A 20,080-nucleotide genomic window follows, 5' to 3' on the forward strand; every position below is an offset into this window, starting at 1 on the left:
AAAGATTAATACATGGGCAAAACTGTATAGACATTTATTCAAGGATATATGCACATGGCTGACAAATACATGGAAAGATGCTCAACATCATGACTCTTCAGTGAAATACAAATCAAACTATGAGATACTACTTAACACCCACTAGCATGGCTATAATCACAAAGACAGATAATAGCAAGTATTGGGAAGGATGTGGAAAAACTGGAATCCTCAGACACTGTTGGTGGGATTTTAAAATGGTGCTGCTATTTTGGAAAACATTCTGACAATTTCTTGAAAGTTAAACCATAGAGTTACTTTATGGCCCAGCATTTCTACTCCTGGGTGTATACCCAAGAGAAATGAAACCATATGGTTACACAAAACCTTTTGCACAAACGTTCATAGGCACACTATTCATAATATCCCAAAGGTGTAAACATCCCAAATATCCACCAAGTAATGAGTGGATAAATACACTCTAGTGTATCCATATCCACACAAGGGAATAGTATTTAGTCATAAAAAGAAGGAAATACTAATACAGGCAACAATGTGAATGAAACTTGAAAACATGCCAAGTGAAAGATTCCAGATATGAAAGTCCACAAATTGTATAATTCCATTTATATGAAATGTCCAGAATCGGCAATTTCATAGAAACAAAAGTAGATAATGGTTTCCTAGGTCTGAAAAGGACAGGAGGATTGAGAAGTGGTAACTAAAGATATGAGGTCCCTATTTAGGGTATTGAAAATGTTCTAAAGTTGGGGCGCCTGGGTGGCGCAGTCGGTTAAGCGTCCGACTTCAGCCAGGTCACGATCTCGCGGTCCGTGAGTTCGAGCCCCGCGTCAGGCTCTGGGCTGATGGCTCGGAGCCTGGAGCCTTATTCCGATTCTGTGTCTCCCTCTCTCTCTGCCCCTCCCCCGTTCATGCTCTGTCTCTCTCTCTGTCCCAAAAATAAAAATTAAAAAAAGTTGAAAAAAAAATTAAAAAAAAAAGAAAATGTTCTAAAGTTGTGGTAATGACTGTACTATATACTAAAACCCTTGAATTATATACTTTAAAGGGTGAATTGTATAGTGTATGAATTACATATCAATAAGCATGTTACCAAAAACATTTTTAAAAATTTTTTAATGTTTACTTATTTTTGAGAGAGAGAGAACGAGAGAGAGAAACAGAGCACTAGTTAGGGAGGGGCAGAGAGAGAGAGGGAAACATAGAATCAAAGCAGGTTCCAGGCTCTGAGCTGTCAGCACAGAGCCTGATGCAGGGCTCGAACTCACGAGCCATGAGATCATGACCTGAGCCAAAGTTGGACACTTAACCAACCGAGACACCCAGCCTTGCCCCCAAGTAATTTTTTTAAACCCTCATACATCCTTCTCCAAATTCTGGATGTCTATCCTGGAGAAAACACCTATGTTCTCTTTGAGTTGAGTACAGACTATTAATTTAAAAACTGTTTAAGTCCATTAATGGGAAGCTTAAATAATTTATAGTAAATTTATACCATGGGATACTACAGTGTCATTAAAGAATGAGATAGATCTTTTTTTTTTTTTTTAATTTTATTTTTCAGAGAGAGAGTACACACACACAAGTGGAGGAGGGGCAGAGGGAGAGGGAGTGGGAAAATCCCAAGCAGGCTCCACACTCAATGTAGATAGAGCCTGATGCGGGGCTCAGTCTCACAATGTGAGATCATGACCTGAGCCAAAATCAAGAGTCAGATGCTTAACCAACTGAACCACCCAGGCTCCCCTAGAATGAGATAGAAATTTTTCTATATTAACACAGTTGCATCTTTTACACACTGTTAAGTCCCATTCATAAAAAAAAAAACAAAAAAAAACCCCTGTTTTCATACACATATATGCATGTAAATACACAAAGGACATACAAGTGTATGTCAAACGATTAACAGTAATTTCTTCAGCAGTGAGGAGGTCCGTAGGTGGATGGGAAGTAGAACAGGGAAAGTTGGGTGAGGAAACTTCCACATTTCCCTCGATAAGCTTTTGTATTGTTTGCACCTTTCCAACAACAAAGTGTTTCTGTATCACCAGTATAAAATAAAAACAAATAGAAAGCTAATAAAATGGATATAACTCATGAACCAAGTCTCAAGGCACTTTATACCATCAAATTGTTGCTGAGGGGAATAAACTAAGGTATCATTGTAGAACTGGCAATTACTCTTAGTGGTGCAGAGTTTTATTCTATGTGACATTAATTTTGGTAGAACAAGGGAGATGGCATGCTTTGACAAGAGTTCTGTGTGGTTCATGGTCAGGCCTGTGTGGTTACTATTCCCTCTGACTCGAGTATCCTTCCTACAAATATCCACACGCAGTCCTCCCCAGTCTTGTACGCCTTTGCGAAAATAGCTTCTTCTCAGCCATTCTTATCGGCCCATTGCACTTGAACTTCAACACTCACCCCCCCCACCCCATTAGACCAGCCCCCTTCCTGCTTTATTTTTCTCAACAGCACCTTCAGCCCTCAGACACCCTGTAGCTTTTACTTACTTGTCTAATGTCCATCCCCTTTCACTACAAGTTAAGTCTGTGAAGGTAGGAACGTTTATCAAATGTTTTACAATGATATCTGGCACATGATATGTGTTCAATAAATTTTTGCTGACTCACTGGAAGAACCATATATATATATATATATATATATATATATATATAAGAATATATTATATATAGTTCTCTCTATATATTACATACATAGAATAAACAAATATTATATATATATTTCAATAATGGCATTTGAATTGAGGAGATGGTGATTGTGGGAGCTACTGGCATAGCTGGGATGGAAAAGGGTTGCCTCTCTGAACACTTATTGTCAAATACTGCCCATTGAGTGAAATAATTTAAAAACTAAACATAGTTGACAACAATACTGTTTCCAGATTTTCTGCAATTGGCCAAAACCCTTGCTCTCACTCATGCACTAGTCATCACTGAGACTCACAAAGGGGAACGACATAAGAGCAGAAATGACATTTCCTTTTCTCCCCACTTTTAGTCAAGCTGAACCAATCACAGAATCACACAAAATATCTGCACTTGGGGAATAAGAATTCAGGGATTTCATTTTTTTTTAAAGTTTATTTTGAGAGAGAGAGAGAGAGACCACAAGTGAAGAAGTGGCACAGAGAGATGGAGAGAGAATCCCAAGCAGGCTCTGTACTGTCAGCCCAGAGCCTGACGCAGGGCTAGATCCCACAAACCATGAGATCATGACCTGAGCTGAAATCAATAGTAGGACGCTTAACTGACTGAGGCACCCAGGTGTCCTGAGAGTTCAGGGATTTCAAAGATTAACTTCCACTCATCAAAGCATTGTATCCCCCATCTAAGGTTGGAGTTGCAATTAACATAACTCTACTTCTTTACGAAGCTGATTTTTCCATCCACTCATTAATGTGTCCTTCTTAGTGGGTCAGTGAGTCCTTATTTAATTACACACTTCTTTCTCCTTCACTATTTCTGTGTATGTATGAACATGAAAATGCTTTCTTCAATTTTCAAGTCCCACAAACCAAGATATGGTATAGTGATGGGGTGAGTTTTTGGACTTTGCATGTGAACATTCCAAGCTTGAAGGCAAAAGGTGTGAAGCTGTTTGTATCATGCAGAGGCAGTTTTGCAAGACCGCAGAGAAGAAAGAGGAGATTCAGGAGGATTAGCAGCAAAAACAGCTAAAGGAAGAGCACCCATAGGTGGGATAGGAGATATTCATGGGTTGAGTTAGAAAAAAATCATTTCTTCCCCATAAATTCACAAGAATTTGATAAAAACAGGAAAGACCCCGGAGGTCTAGATCTAAAACCAAGAGGCACGATGTAGTCTTACATGTTTCTTTGAGATCTTCCAAGGGGCACTGAATTTGGATATTCCCCAAAAGGGTGAAGGGTAAATCTATATTGTCATTGTTTAAAACTCCCCCAGGAGATTGAATTCTCTTAGAAAGACAGGCCATTCTCATTTCAGAGAGAGCCCTAAGTTCTTCATATATCGTCTACATCTCTCTTATCTTCATTTAGATTCCATGCCCCTTCTCGAGTGTTTGGAGTAAAGAGAAAGACTGCCTTTCTTGGGAAAACTGAAGTTTCTCAGTGTCCCGCAGCCCTGTGGTGCATCGGGGCATGGCTTCTCTCAGTGTGCCTTACACTGAGGTGCAAAACACAGTGTTCCGTAAGCATTTCTAAGAACTGTTATAAAGTACGAAGGTTGTTCTGCCAAGCAGATCCTAGACGGGCTGTACGCTCTTCACTTGATCATAACACAGGTCTTGTTGCCTACAGGTCTACCTATTAAGACGACAGAGCAGTGCTCCTAAAGCAGTTGGGTGATGGAGCAGGGGGCCCCTGAGTCACCCTTCCATTAGTTCTAACAGACAGATTTGGGAAATGAGGCTGGTTACGGTCTGGTTGGGTGGTTGCCCTGTGCTGCTCTGTCCCGTCGGAATTGCTCAGAAGGAGTCTGGAGCCGCGCCTGTCTGGGTGGGGTGCAGATGGGTGCAGATCAGGAATCTGGGGTCAGAGTAGGAGCAGCAGTTTCAAAAATCCTCGGTCAGCTGTGTGGAACCTCACATCTCTTTTCAGTGCCAATGGCTTGAAGCCAAACTAGCAGATCGAGTTTGGGGAGGTGAACTGTTGTTTGGGCTTTGTTTTTCTTTTTTGTTGTTGTTGTTGTTGTTTTGTTTTTGGGGGTTTTTTGTTTTAATATTTTGTTTTAATCCTTTGGGTTTTCTGCAAATTTGAAAACGACCCACAAGAAATCAGTATTTTTCCTTTATACCCTATCTCTACCCATTCCTGATTTGAGCAGATTCCACGGTATCAGTTGAATGGAAGAAGTATACCATTCGTAACCCGTATTTCCATAAGCACATCTTTTTACTCATAGTACAAAGTCGTAATTCTTCCAGTAAAACAGTGATGAAATATTAACGAAGATGCAATGATAAGATTGACACTGCTGATGGCAATACAAAGATTTCTTTTCTTCAGTCACTGAAGTGGTTTGTTATCCTACTCCTTGTCCAAGGCCTCAGGGATAATTAAAATTCTTTCACTACACGAGTGTCTCGCGAAGTGTGTTAATGAGATTGTTTTCTGATATGCAAAGATGTCCTGACATGGTTTTTAAATGCATGCCGCACATCCCCGACCAATTATCATACAAAATGCAACGCTTTCTCTTTGTCTATCATTAGATCCTGAATAGACAGCATTAGACTCGACCGCCTAATTCTGGCTTCATTCTCGCGTCTGATTCTATAGTAATGTTGTGAGGCGCTTACTTAGCAACGGGGGTAAATGTTTGTTTTAAATGTGATTTCCTTTCTTCAGCCTCTTTGGAAATAGGCTTCAATTAAGAAGTGCGCCTTCCGTTTCTTCAGAGGAGCGAGCATGTGTTTGCACACACATACCTTGGCTTGTTCCCTCTTCCTCCCTGTGGTGATTTTGATGAGGTGAGGGTTTGTGCTGGCAAAACTCTGAAGTGTGGACAAATTGTGCCATACTTCCATTAATGCAAGATGGAAAACGTGACTAAATATTCTGGAAAATGTAATTTATATCCGCTCAAGCTTTGTATTAGTTTGCTAGGGATGCTGTAAGAAGGTACCACAAGCTGGGTGGCTTAAACAACAGAAGTTTGTCTCACAGTTCTGGAGGCTTTAAAGTCTGAGATCAGCGTGTTGGCAGGCTTGGCTTTTTTTCTGAGGGCTGGGAAGGAGAATCTGTTCCATTCCGCTCTCCTAGTTTCTGGTGGTTTGCTGGCACTTTGGTGTCCCTTGGCTTGTAGAAGCGGCTGCCTTCATCTTCATATGACATCCTCCCTGTATGTCTGCCTGTGTCCAAATTTCCCCGTTTTATAAGGACATCAGTCATATTGGATTACGAGCCACCTTCCTCTGGTATGATCTCATCTTATTTTAACTAATTATATCTGCAGTGACCCTATTTCCAAATAAGGTGCAACTCTCAGATACTGGGGATTAGGTTTTCACATATGAATTTGAGGGAGAGCACAGTTCAGCCCACAACAAGCTTCAAGTAAATAATAGACCATTTAACTCCATGAATTGAATTGTAAGTTCAAAATAATAGAGAAGTTGTTTTTTTAAGATGAGCTTAACATTTGCTTTTCATCTCCCCGTAAGTCCCCCTAAGGGACCCTTGTGTGCCTTCCTTCACCAAGCATTGGGAAGATGATTTAAAACTGGCTTTAAAGGTGTTGCTGTCCACAGAAGTTTGGTGTAGCCTTTTCGAGACTAAGATACAAAAAAAAACAAAAACAAAAACAAAACAAAACAAAAAAAAACCCTCATTGCCCAATTCTTTTCATTATAGTCACTGTTTCTTTTGCCGCTTCTGTTAATTTGGAGAGACATATGCGACTTTGTGCTTCACTAGAGGAGGAGTACAGACTTCATGAGGGTCTGACCCGGCTCCACCCGGTTCATCCGGGTGAACAAGGTGTCTGTTCAGCGGAGCCCAGAGACATTGTAAGGTTTGTGGATTCATGTTGTACATTAAGTTATAGGTTTAAAACTCACTGTTCATTAGCCACCTTCTAGACCCGAAAGAACGCTGCCACAGGATGCTGAGTTGGAAAAGTTGTAGTAAAATGTCATAGTACATGCTCCACACTTTAATGGAAAAAAGAAAGGTTTTAATGCTTGCTGCCTATTTTTTGTTGTTGTTCATTGGACAAAAAAAGGTGAACGCTCCTAGGCCAGAACATGATAAAATCAGGTTTCCTCATTTCCTTCAATATTAGATCATGATGAGAAAATATTCTGTTACCTGTTCTCTTTATAAATAGTGGAGTTCTAACAGTCATGTACTTTAATCTCTTTTAAAGTCCCCAGCAACATCTATAAGTGGTGCCCTTTGACCCAGATCCCGGTACGCGTACCTCATAAATCATTTTTTTCAGACGTGTGTGTTTTTATTTTTATTTTATTTTTAAATTAAGTTTTTAATTCCAGTGCAGTTAACATACAATGTTATATTAGTCTCAGGTGTACAATACAGTGATTCAACAATTCTATACATCACCTTGTGCTCACCATGACGAGTGCACTCCTTAATCCCCATCACCTATTTCCCCCATCCCCCACCTACCTTCCCCCTGGTAGCCATGTTTGTTCTCTCTAGTTAAGAGTCTGTTTCTTGGTTTGCATCTGTTTTTTTTTTCTTTGCTCGTTTATTTTGTTTCTTCAAATTCCACATATGAGTGAAATCATATGGTATTTGCCTTTCTCCCATTCGTTGCTCTTAGCATTACACTCTCTAGCTCCGTCCATGTTGTTGTAAATGGCAAGATTTCATTCCTTTTAATGACTGAAGAGTATTCAATAGTGTGTGTATATCTATGTATATATACATAGATACACATACACCACATCTTCTTTATCTATCCATCTTTTGGTGGACACTTGGGCTGCTTTCATAATTTGGCTATTATAGATAATGCTGCAATAAACAGAGGGGTGCATGTATCCCTTTGAATTAGTATTTCTGTAATTTTGGGGTAAAAACCCAGTGGTATGATTGCTGAATAGTCAGGTAGTTCTATTTTTAACTTTTTTGAGGAACCTATATACTGTCTTCCACAGTGGCTGCACCAATAGTGTAAGAGGGTTCCTTTTTCCCCACATCCTCGCCAACACCTGTTGTTTCTTGTGTTGTTGATTGTAGTCATTCTGACAAGTCTGAGGTGATGTCTCATTGGAGTTTTGTTTGCATTGTCCTGATTATCAGTGATGTTGAACATCTTTTCATTCGTCTTTTGGCCATCTGTATGTCTTCTCTGGAGAAATATCTTTTCATGTCTTCTGCCCATTTTTAAATTGGATTATTCATTTTTTTGAGTGTTGGATTGTGTAAGTTCTTTTTGTATTTCTGATACTAACCCTTTATCAGATACATCATTTGCAAATATCTTCTCCTATTCAGTAGGTTGCCTTTTACTTTTGTTGATTGTTTCCTTCAGAGTGCAGAAGCTTTTTATTTTGATGTAGTCCCAATAGTTTATTTTTTATTTTGTTTCCCTTACCTCCAGAGGCATGTCTAGAAAAATATTGCTACAGCCCCTTATGAATAATTTTTAACTATTCATTAACTCTTCTAAAATGCCCTCTTCTGATAGCATGCCTTTTCAGTATTGGCATAATAATATGCTAATGACTTCTGTTTCATATATTTTCCATATATGCTGAGAAATGAGAAGTGACATTACTCTTCCCACCCTCTCCCCCAAAAGGAATGGAAGAGATTGAGAACCCTGTGCTCTCAGGTCAGTGGCTCCAGTCTTCCCTTGTTTGGTGTGCTTTGAGAGCACAGTGCATTCTTTCTTTCTATTGTTGCTAGTCGCCCACATTGAAACTCTGGGGCAGTGGTTTGCATGTTTGGTAATGTTACAGACCGAATGTCTGTGTCCTCCCAAAATACATATATTGAAACCCAGTCCTCATTATGATGGTGTTTGTAGGTAGCGCCTTTGGGAAACGATTAGGTCCTGAGAGTGGAGTCCTCATGAATGGGAGTAGTGCCCTTACAAACGAGGCTCCAGAAAGCTTCCTGCCCTCTTTTGCCATCCGAGGATAGAGCGTGAAGATGGTGGGGAACTGGGAAATGGATTCACCAATGTCAAATCTGGTGGAGCTTTGAGTTTAGACTTCCCAGCCTCCAAAACTGTGAGAAAAAAATTTTTTGTTGTGTTTAAGTCATGTAGTCTATGGTATTTTGTTATACCAGGCTGGGCTAAGACAAAGAGGGAGCAGTTTGAACAGAGTAGGCTACCTTTATATGCCACATTGAATTAGGCTACCATCATCCCATGTTCTAGTGCAGAGTATAATGCTAACCACGTTAATACAGTAATGACTCTACAGGCTGCTTGGCTTTCAGAGTGCTTTCACATTCATTCTTTCATTTGGATGTAGCTAAAACTGCCCCGTCTAAACCAAGAACACTTTCCCTGTGAGCTGGAAAGAGGTTTACTGAAGGTATAATTCGGTCATACAACCTCCTCCCCTTTGAAGAGAAACACGTATACAGTTGATGGTCTCTACAACAATAGGGAACAAACAAACAAACAAACAAAACCCAAGAGCTTTCTACCATTATACCTGTTTCTGGAATTTCGTTTTTGTCAAAAGGAAAGACATACGAATTTGCAAGAAATTTATCAGAATGGAAAGGAAGTTTGGGTCATTAAGAAAGGAAGACACAGAACTCTCCAAAGTTGGGTGCAACTTAGAAATATTTGACTCGGGCACCTGGGTGGCTCAGTCGGTTAAGCGTCTGACTTCAGCTCAGGTCATGATCTTGCAGTTTGTGAGTTCAAGCCCCACATTGGGCTCTGTGCTGACAGCTCAGAACCTGGAGCCTGCTTCAGGTTCTGTGTCTCCTCCTATCTCTGCCCCTCCCGTGCTCATGCTCTGTCTCTGTCTCTCAATAATAAATAAACGTTAAACAAATTTTTAAAAAAAGAAATATTTGACTCATCCAAGTATTCAGATATGCTGACATGGGGACATGCTCCACAACGCCATGGGGACTGTGAAGGATCATACTCTACCCAAAACATAAGTTCCTCTAGTTCAGACATGTAGCTTAAGAGAGTCTTACATAATCTCTGCTGCAAGCAGCTAAAATCTTTAATCATATCGGTGTTCTCTGCAAGACTTAGAATTTAAGAATGCGGAGTCATTCTTAAGGATACCTGTATGGATGCCCCAAACCCTGAGTTTCTGGAAGTGGGTTAGATTTTCTTTTTCCCTCCCTCCCTTCCTTCTTTCTCTTTTTTTTCTTTCTCCCATCCTCACCCTCTCCATCCTTTCTTCTTTCCATACTTATTTAGTACCTACCATGTGGCAAGTTTGATGCTCTACTTCACAGATTAAGAAATAAATACATCACTTTGCCTCCCCTAAAGATGCTTGTAAACTAATGAAGACACACAGGTCTCATCCAGGTGTTATCAATTCAAGATGAGTCTTTTCTTGCCAGCATCTTCCTTTAGGTCTTGTTAAAACACTTCCGCTTCTTTAGACATTTGAACAGCTGTGAAACTCCATCCTGTCTCACATTCTCAGGGCAAAAAGCAGTGACTTCAAGTTAGTATATGATATAGTTAGTAAACATGAAATATAAATAATGTATTTCGCATCTTAATTTGAGCCCCTAAATTGGGGTGTGGTTTCTCTCTATTCATGAAAACTTGAATTTCAGCGCTTCCTGTTCCATAAATAATGTGACTTCAGTGACCTGAACCCCTTCCCCAAGGGCATTGTTCAAAATGCATGCTTGAGATACCAGGAATAGTGAGGAAAATGCCCACATGGCAGTAACCTGAAAAGCAGGGTGTGATCCCAGGAGGCACGAGAGATGTTTCCCTAGTTGGTTAATCCTGGGTGGGGGTGTGTGTGGGAGATCAGGATTAGTGTGTTTCTGGTTCAAGTAGCTATGAGCTTTTATTTTAAGACCCTCAGGGTAACAGAACAAAGCCTGCAAGCCCATGAGGGCAGAGCTGGAAACCCTGAAGGTCTAAGCCTCAGTAAGATACAGGACTGATAAAGCTGTGCCTAGTGCCACAGGAAGGCCACAGGGAGGTTTATCTATCTCTGCCAAAATTCCTGGGGAGTTATATGTGGGTCTTCTGTGCATAAATGTGGGGTTTAAATTTATACCACTTTTGAGGTCCTCTCAAGTTTTAGGAGTTTCCAAACTGAGAAATTAATATCATTGGGCTCCCATACCAATGATAATTCTGGGGCAATTATTACACATGAAGAGAAAACCACTCCGCGGCGTGTGTGCCCCATTATTCTCACGAATGAAGTGCCTCTCACACTAAGCTTTCATGAGTAAATGATCTAGAATGTGGGAGGAACTACAGACATAACAGGTCACTGGGGGTGTAAATGATCTAGAATGGGGGAGGAACTATAGACATAATAGGTCACATTAGAAGATCAGTCTTTTCATATTAGAGCATATTTTAATAGAGAATATAAAGTCATTGTGTTCAAATAATTATGTTAATACAAAGAATCAACTCTAAGAATACACCATAAATAACAACAAAAAGATTGAAACAAGTGAAATAGAACTTTTAAAGTTAAAGAATAAACAAACAGCTTGTGGAGCATATTAGAAACAGCTCAAGTAAAAATATTGAACTAGAACATAGATCTGAGAAAATTAACTGAAATATAACTGAGAAAGATAAATTAAAAACTTAAAAAAAAGAGATTCAGTGACATGGAGATAATGGCAAGGTCTAATATACGTCTGCTGAAAGTTTAAGAGGAAAAAGAAAAAGAATGATGAAGAGTCAATAGTAACAAGATGACGGCTAAGAATTTTATAAATGATGAAAAACATGGATCTTGAGATCCAACAATAAAATGTTTCAAGTAAGATAAATACATTAAAAAAAACTATTGATAATAGACTTGTCATGGCAGCAATAGAGGCCAGGGTACATTTGAAGAATATCTTCATGTTGCTGAGGAAAAACTGTCAACCTAGAATTAGAAACTAAACAAACTATCAATCAAGGATGAAAGTATAATAAGGACAATTTTAGGCACACAAAAAGACATTGAGGCGCTACCACCCACATATTCTCACGAAGGCCATTATTTAAGGATTTACCCCAGAAAGAAGAAAATCGAACCCAGAAGGAAGAAGAGGGTTTCCAAAAGCAGTAATGTGCAAAACAATTGGCAAACACAGGGTAAATCTAAACAGATGTTAACAATATAAAAAATGAAATAACTATGAAGTATGTGTTCATACGAATCAAGTTGAACTAAAATTTTGAGAAAAATGACATTTAAGAAAGGAAGGGATGGGGTGCCTGAGTGGCTCAAGTCAGTTGAATATAAGACTTCAGCTCAGGTCATGATCTCATGGATCATGAGTTCGAGCCCCATGTAGGATTCTGTGCTGACAACTCAGAGCCTGGAGCCTGCTTTGGATTCTGTGTCTCCCTCTTTCTCTGCCCCTCCCCTGCTCTCTCTCTCTCTCTCTCTCTCTCTCTCTCTCTCAAAATAAGTAAACATTAAAAAGTAAAACAACAACAACAACAACAACAACAACCAAAAAAAAAAAAAAAAAAAACGAACAAGAAAGGAAGGAGTAATCATAGCTAAAGTTTCTAAAGTCCTGGTAATATTTGGAAACCTGGTAAAATTTTTGCTTCACTTTCAACTTTGTTCAGACAGGTGTGCACAACTAAAAGGATAAACCATAAAATTGTATAGATTAAATGTATAATTTTCTAACCAATGAAAGGAAAGAAAGAATTATGGAAAATAAATCATTCCAATGCTTGTTTTGGGAAGATAAAAAAAAGGACAAATAAAAATACGTGATACAGAAATCATGAAATAAAGTGATAAAAATGAAAACTACCCAGAATAGACTAACTAATGAACTAATCTCATCAGTTGAAAGACCAGGATTACCAGATTGGATTAAGAAAATAGAATCCATCTACTTGATAGTTACAAAAGTTATACATTGTCTTATTCTGAGTGCATTATCTGTTTGGGCTGTCATAGCAAAATACTGTACTGACCGGCTTAAACAGGAGGAATGTATTTTCTCATAGCTCTGGATGCTGGAAGTCCAAGGTTAAAAGGCTCTCAGGGTTGGTTTTTGGTGAGACCTCCTATCCTGGCTTGTAGATGTTTGTCTTTCTACTATGTCTTCACATGGATATTCCTCAGAGCATGCAGGGAGAGAGAGAGAGAGAGGCAGAGACAGAGACACAGGTCTCTGGTGTCTCTTCTTAAAAGAACACTAATCCCATCAGATCAGGGTCCTACTCTACAACCTCACTTAACCCTAGTTACTTCCTTAGAGGTCTTATCTCCAAATACAGATGTACAGGGGCGGGGGGGGGGGGGCAGGGAGGGTTCACCATATGAATTTGAGGGGATGGAGTACAAACACTCATTTTTATAACACTTGTCTTTCGGAAAACAGAACACAAGGCAAAAATTCCAGTGCTAAGCCAAAGAAGCCAGTGTGAAAAGACTACATACTGTATGATTCTGATTATACCTGAGAAAGTAAAATGATCAGTGATACTGATCCTGGAACAGAAAAAGGACATTAGGTAAAAGCCAAGGAAATCTGACTAAAACATGAATGAACATCAGTTAGTAATAATGTCGTGTTGGTTCATCAAGTGTAACATATTTACCATAGTGATGTGAGGTACTAATAATAAGGGAAATTGGCCTGAGGCATATGGGAGCTGTCCGTACTATCTTTATGATTTCTCCATAAATCCAAATTGTTCTAACACAAAATGTTTATTGTTTTTAAAGGAGTGTGACAAAGAACAATAGGAAGGAAAGCAATGCAGTGTGTTACTGCACTGGCCTCCTCTTTCAGCAAAGTCGGAGAGATAGCAAATTAAGCTGCCATGTTCACTGAGAACACAGGTTTTCTCACTGGTGTGAGGGAGAATTTGCACCTTTGAGTAGTTAATGGGAGAGAAAAATAGGGAGAATTTGTCAACTAATGAGGAATATATAACCTTTCCAAATCTATATGTACATAATAGCACAGCTTCCAGATATATAAAATTAAAATTTATAGAATTACAAGAAAAAACTTACAAATCTCCATTATATTTGGATTAAAATACATCTCTCTGAAGATCTGATCACACATTCAAACAAAACTCTATATCTCAACCACAAGATAAATGTTTTTCTAATAAAAACTTACAGATCTATACCAGTAAGTAGAAAATAAACATTCTATGCTCACATAGAAGATTTATAAAATTTTCTTGTATAGTAGGACATAAAACGATTGTTCACAAATATTGTAAAATTTAAATTATATAGCATACTTTTTCAAACTCAACACCCAAAAAACAAATAATCCAGTGAAGAAATGGGCAGAGGACGTGAATAGACACTTTTCCAAAGAAGACATCCAGATGGCTTACAGACACATGAAAAGATGCTCAACATCATTATCAGAGAAATACAAATCAAAACCACAATGAGATACCACCTCATACCTGTTAAAATAGCCAAAGTTAACAGGAAACAACAGATGTTGGCGAGGATGCAGAGAAAGAGGATCTCTTTTGCACTGTTGGTGGGAATGCAAACTAGTGTAACCTCTCTGGAAAGCAGTATGGAGGATCCTCAGAAAAATCAGAAATAGAACTAATCCAAGACCCAGAAATTGCACTAGTAAGTATTTATCCAAGGGATACAAAAATGCTGATTTGAAGGAGCACATGCACCCCAATGTTTATAGCAGTGCTATCAACAACAGCCAAAGTATGGAAAGAGCTCACATGTCCCTCAACTGATGAATGGGTAAAGAAGATGTGGTGTGTGTGTGCGTGTGTATATATGTGTGTGTGTGAGTGTGTGTGTATGTATGTGTATATATATATATATATATATACACACACACATATATATACATACATACACACACGCACATTTATATATACATACACACAATGGATTAGTACTTGGTGATCAGAAGGAATGAAATCTTACCATTTTCAGTGACATGCATGGAACTAGAGTGTATAAAGCTAAGCGAAATAAGTCAGAGAAAGACAAATATGTGATTTGACTTATATGTGGCATTTAAGAAACACAACAGATGAACATAGGGGAAGGGAAAGAAAAATAAAAGAAGATAAAAAGAGGGAGGAAAACCATAAAAGACTCTTAAATACAGAGAACAAACTGAGGGTTGCTAGAGGGGAGGTGCGTGGGGAGATGGGCTAAATTAGGTAGGTGATGGGCATTAAGGAATGAGCCCTGGATGTTATATTTAAGTGATGAATCACTAAATTCTACTCCTGAAACCAGCACTACACTCTATGTTAACTAACTTGAATCTAAACTAAAAAAATATTTAGAACAGATCATGGAAATATTACACATCAAAACTTTGGGATCAAGTAACCGTGGAACTTAGAGGGAAATTCATAACCCTGAATGAACATGGTGGAAAATAAAGATATACTGAAAATTAATGAGCCAAGCCTACAACTCAACAGCTTTTTAGAAATGACTGAAAATTTTCTATAACTATAAAAAAGATAAATAATTCATACTAGATAAATAGTGAATCCTAATTATACTGCCCAAGAAAAAAAGGTGAGATGGCACAGATTATAATGATGGAAATAAAAGAAGAGGCAGCAATTCAAGTATGAGAGAGACTAAAACGTTCATAAGCAGAAACTCTTAATTCTGGATATAACTGATCAATGAGAATCACACTCACCTTCCTACCATAAATACCTACAAAATAAAGTATATAAAGAAGCCCTTTTCTTGGACAACAGGGCTCTGATCCCCAAGTGAAGGGATGAACATGAGTTGAGCTTCACCTTTACCCAGTTCTCTGCCTGAGGACACTTTCTAAACTGAGGCACAAGGGAGTAGGGACCCCTCAGAGAGCACTAGTAGGCTGCAAGGAGAAAGCAGATGTTGGAATTTGGGTGTATAGAGGCATCTGGGATTTGTGTAAGCAGGGTCCCAGGAGGAGAGACTTGTGTAGAGAAAGAACCCCAGAAATCTTAGAAGTGTTATCGGGGCTATTTAGCCAAACATTAAGCTGTGTATGCACAAAGAAAGACTCTGGGATGCCTGACAGAGAACAGATTCTGGGGTGCTGACAGCAAAACTGGAACCCCAAGAGTGACACAGTACTGGGAAACACTGGAGTTTTGGCAAGCCAGAGTGGAAAGACCTCATGAACAACTCAGCCACTCAAATGAAACCCCAGAAATATCATGCCTTACGAATGGAGCTGCTCTGCCTCCATAGTGAGGGTTATTCTAGACTCATCCTAAAATGTCTAAAATCAAGCTTCTCTAGGATAGAGCTGATCTGCCATAATATTCCACCCTCCTAAATGAAGACAGTATAAACCAAACTCTCAACAATGTAGTATCCTTAAAGTTGTACGCACAATAAAAATTACTAGACATATAAAGAAGCAGGAAAGCATGACCCAAAGTAGGAGAGAAAACAGTCAATAAAAACAGAGACGAGACAGGTATTATAATTAGCACACAAAGATGTTAAAATAGTGAAAAAAGAAATATGTTCAAGGGCTTAAAGGAAAAGCTGTGCTGACAGCTCAGAGCCTGGAGTCTGCTTCGGATTCTGTGTCTCCCTTTCTCTCTGCCCCTCCCCTTCTTGTTCTCTGTTTCTTTATCTCTCTCTCTCAAAGTAATAAAACATTAAAAAATATTAAGAAAAAAAAAAAGGAAAAGCTGGCCAAAATGAATGAGAAGATGGGTAGGTGAGCTCAGAAGAAAAACAGAAACTACCAAAACAGAGCCACCCACTAATTCTAATTCTGAAACTAAAATAATACAATATTAAAAAATTTCTAGGGGCACCTGGGTGGCTCAGTTGTATAAGTGTCTGATTTCAGCTCAGGTCATGGTCTCACGGTTTGAGAGTTCGAACCCCGCGTCAGGCTCTGTGCTGATGAAGGCAGGACATGGAGTGGCTTTTTCTTCGAACACAAATGGAAGACGGAGGTTGAGGATGGCACAGCAGAAGATTAGGAGTAGGGTCCCTGTCACTATCACCAGTATATAGACTATGACACGAAGGAGAAATTCACTTTCTCCTTTGTAAGCCATTGTTATTTTTGGATCTTTGTTACAGAAGCTAAGCTTGTGAGCTAACTCCCAGACCATCCAAGTGCCCACACTTCTCTGTTACGATGCCACATCGGCTGGTGAAAGAAATAGATGAGGAACAAGACACCATTATGAAATATCCTTTAGAGTTAGTACCCATTCAACTTTTTTCTTACTTACTATCATTTCACACAGATGCTGTCACCATCATCCTGTCCCTGTGGCCTGTCCCTGTTGAGTGCTTATTTTCATTGCTAGTATAATTACTTCCGTTTTAACGATAAGGACATTGGGAACCTGCTTTTAAGTGTTTTTCTTTTTTCCAGTCTATAATGGTATTTTTCCCTTTTATTCCCCCTTCAGATGTATCTTTTAGTATTAATCAGAAGAATCATCGCAGTGATTTTCCACCCCCGTGGGGGGGGCGGATAAAAACAAAACAAGGAATCCTTTCTGCAGTGTGCTATCTGTAATTTTCAGTGTGCTCCTGAGTCTGAATAAGGATTTATTTAACTACAGTTTGTAAAGGCTGCAGTCCATCATTGGCTCCTAGTTCTCATTCTTTTACTTTATCCAGATTGACCAAAAGATAATGATGGGGTTTTTTTTGTTTTGTTTTGTTTTTTGTTTTTTTGCTAATCGTCCTGGATTATTTCTGCCAATTGGCTGATAGCTTGAGTATGTAAAAAAAAGAAAAAAAAAAAACTCTACAATTAAAATCTGGCTAAAGTCTCCAAAAGACATAAGAATCAAAAGGTCAGCCCAAATGTGAAGAACATATTGTCATGAATGATGCCTTCTTTCAAGTCTCATGCATTCCCCTCCAGTGTTTAGTCACCTAGAAATTGTCTAAATCTCAGGAGAATTAAAATACTTGTAAAATTCATCTTGACTGAGGTAACATGTTCACCAAATGTATGAAGTTTTTCAGCCTAGAACATTCTTACCAAATGATCTTTCCCTGTAAACTATTTTTAAGCCAAGAACTATATTATTCTTGTACAAAAATTTAAAGGAAACTCTCAGAAAATTGGGAAAATACTCGTGCTTCAAAGCTACTGCTCTTAAAAATGTCCCCGAGTCCTTTTTAATCTTTGCCGAAGTACATCCAAACATCCTCAATTAGGATACCGCTCAACGATTCAAATTGCTTTATGATTACAGAGAAACCACTTACAACGTACATGTGTTTGCTTTTCCAGGGACGAACACAAGCATTGGATAATATAAAGTGCTGAGGTGAGGGGTTTGTGGTTAAAGGAAGCTGTGCTTGGGCTTCGTGTTTTACAAACTCTCATCACTGCATTCCCAGCCAGCACTGCTGGATCTTGGAGTAAAGAATCAAGGCCTTGTTCTCTCATGAGTCCAGGCTTCACTGTTGAAGGAGGCTCCCCTTTATTTTTCTATCATTATCTTTTGCTTCTTTTCATCAAAAGATGCTACCATTTACTGGAGTTTAGTATGAAATCCCAACAATACCATTGTTGCATTTTTCAATATTAAGAACAGGTTTTGTACAAAAAATCACCTCCTCAGGTTGGAGTTGTACTGCCAGTGCCTTTAGAACATTTATGTTTTCGTTGCTGAAATGGAGACAAATGTTGTGGCAAAAATATCCTCTTTCCTTCACTTGCTGGCAAAAAAATTACAAAGGCAGCTTTGAATTGAGACAAAGCTTTGAAAAGCAAAAGAACATTCAAGAGCTCAGGCGCTCTAGAATTTTAATTCTCTCTTAGTCAAAAGTAACATTTCAGAAGAAATGAAAACACACCCCCTTAGGAGTTTAATTAATCATTTTCATGGACTTTAATTATCATTTATATCCTGACGGAGGATGGGAGAACACATCCTACAGTCCTACACCTTTTATTGTCCACGGAAAAAGGAAAGCACGACACTACCAAGAGGGCCCTGCTGTGAATTAGGAAGGACACATTTGCCACAGAGTTGTCCATGGAAAGAACATTTGAGTCTCTGAAATAACCCTAATGTCTTTAAAATCAATCAAGTCACCAGTGGGAATTTACTACGTGCCTTGAGCCACGCTCATCTCTGTAGAGGAAAACACATAATCTTTTGTTCATGAAGGAAGTGAGGAGGAAATATGACACACATTAAAAATAAGAGAATAATGACAAGTCAAGGAGTCAAAGAATTGTGTACCCAGAAAGCATTGTTTTCACCCAACTTACTTTTCTCGAATTAGACTCTGGAGTGATACCATCGGTCAGCTTTGAGGGATTTCTAAGAAACACACTTGAATGACATTCACTACAGTATTTGTTGGAGATTTGTTGAAAACATCCTTTGCCTTAAACAAATAAACTAAAAATCATAGAAATAACAAGGACATGTGAGATGCAGATGAAAGTGCCACAGGGGTTAGTTAGGGCACAGCCGGGACACTCAGGGAAGTCTTCTTGGAGGAGGGGAGACTTGAGCTCTACCTCGAAAAATTAGAGAAGTTATGAATATCACACTTGTACCTGAGAAGTCAGGACTGGAGATGTGGTCGTTCGTGCATTAATTCCACAAGGATGTATTAACACATGCCTCCCCTACACCAAGCACTGAAACTGTCACAGTCAGACAACAGGCAAAGTTTCTGTCCTCAGGGAGCTTACATGCTAGTGAAGAAACAGCAAGATAAGACCACGAAATACTTAATTGGCCAAAGATATTGTCTATTTCTGTTTTTTCCTGCATTTCCTGATCATAATGTCAGGTAGAGCCAGATACAAACATATTGTCTACAGAAAAGCTGTAATTAGGAGGGTAGGAAGAGAAGAAACAGTAAATATTTATTGTTGTTTTCTTTTTTATACCTTCTAAGCCAGTAAAATCAGAAGAAAGGTCGTGAGGGGAGTGGAAATAGGAGCTTAAGACATGTACACCATGGGGGGCGGGGAGAGAGGGCAGGTGGGGGGAGAAAGAGAGAAAAAGGAAAAATAGGCTATAGATGAGGTATATCTGTGCTGAGAAGAGAAACAGAGGTCATGATGTTGTACCTTGGTAGAGGTCAGTCAGGGAATTGGTGAGCAGGTAGGGAAGTCAAGTAGAAAACTGTTAACAAAAGGAGAAATGCCAGTAACTACCAGTGGTCAGAAGCAGGACCACATGGGTGCTGAGCCAGTTGCCTGTATACCCTGGCCTTTGGACTGGGAATGCCTGTTGGTTCTCCAAAGGAGGTGGCTCTTCTCATCATGGTGACCAAAGGGCCTTCCCCTGGTGGCTTCTAGTGTGCATAATGCCATGATCATGCAACTGAAGGATGTCTGCCTCTCACTTGAGAATTGTTTGAGCCTCTGTGAACTGCTCAGTATGCTTTTAATTTCCTGCCACACTCAAAAGAAGGTGTGAGTTCTGGAACCCTGGAGGAGAGGTGGTGATAGAGAAGG

Source organism: Panthera uncia, assembly GCF_023721935.1.
Source record: "Panthera uncia isolate 11264 chromosome A1 unlocalized genomic scaffold, Puncia_PCG_1.0 HiC_scaffold_17, whole genome shotgun sequence".
NCBI classification, from domain to species: Eukaryota; Metazoa; Chordata; class Mammalia; order Carnivora; family Felidae; genus Panthera; species Panthera uncia.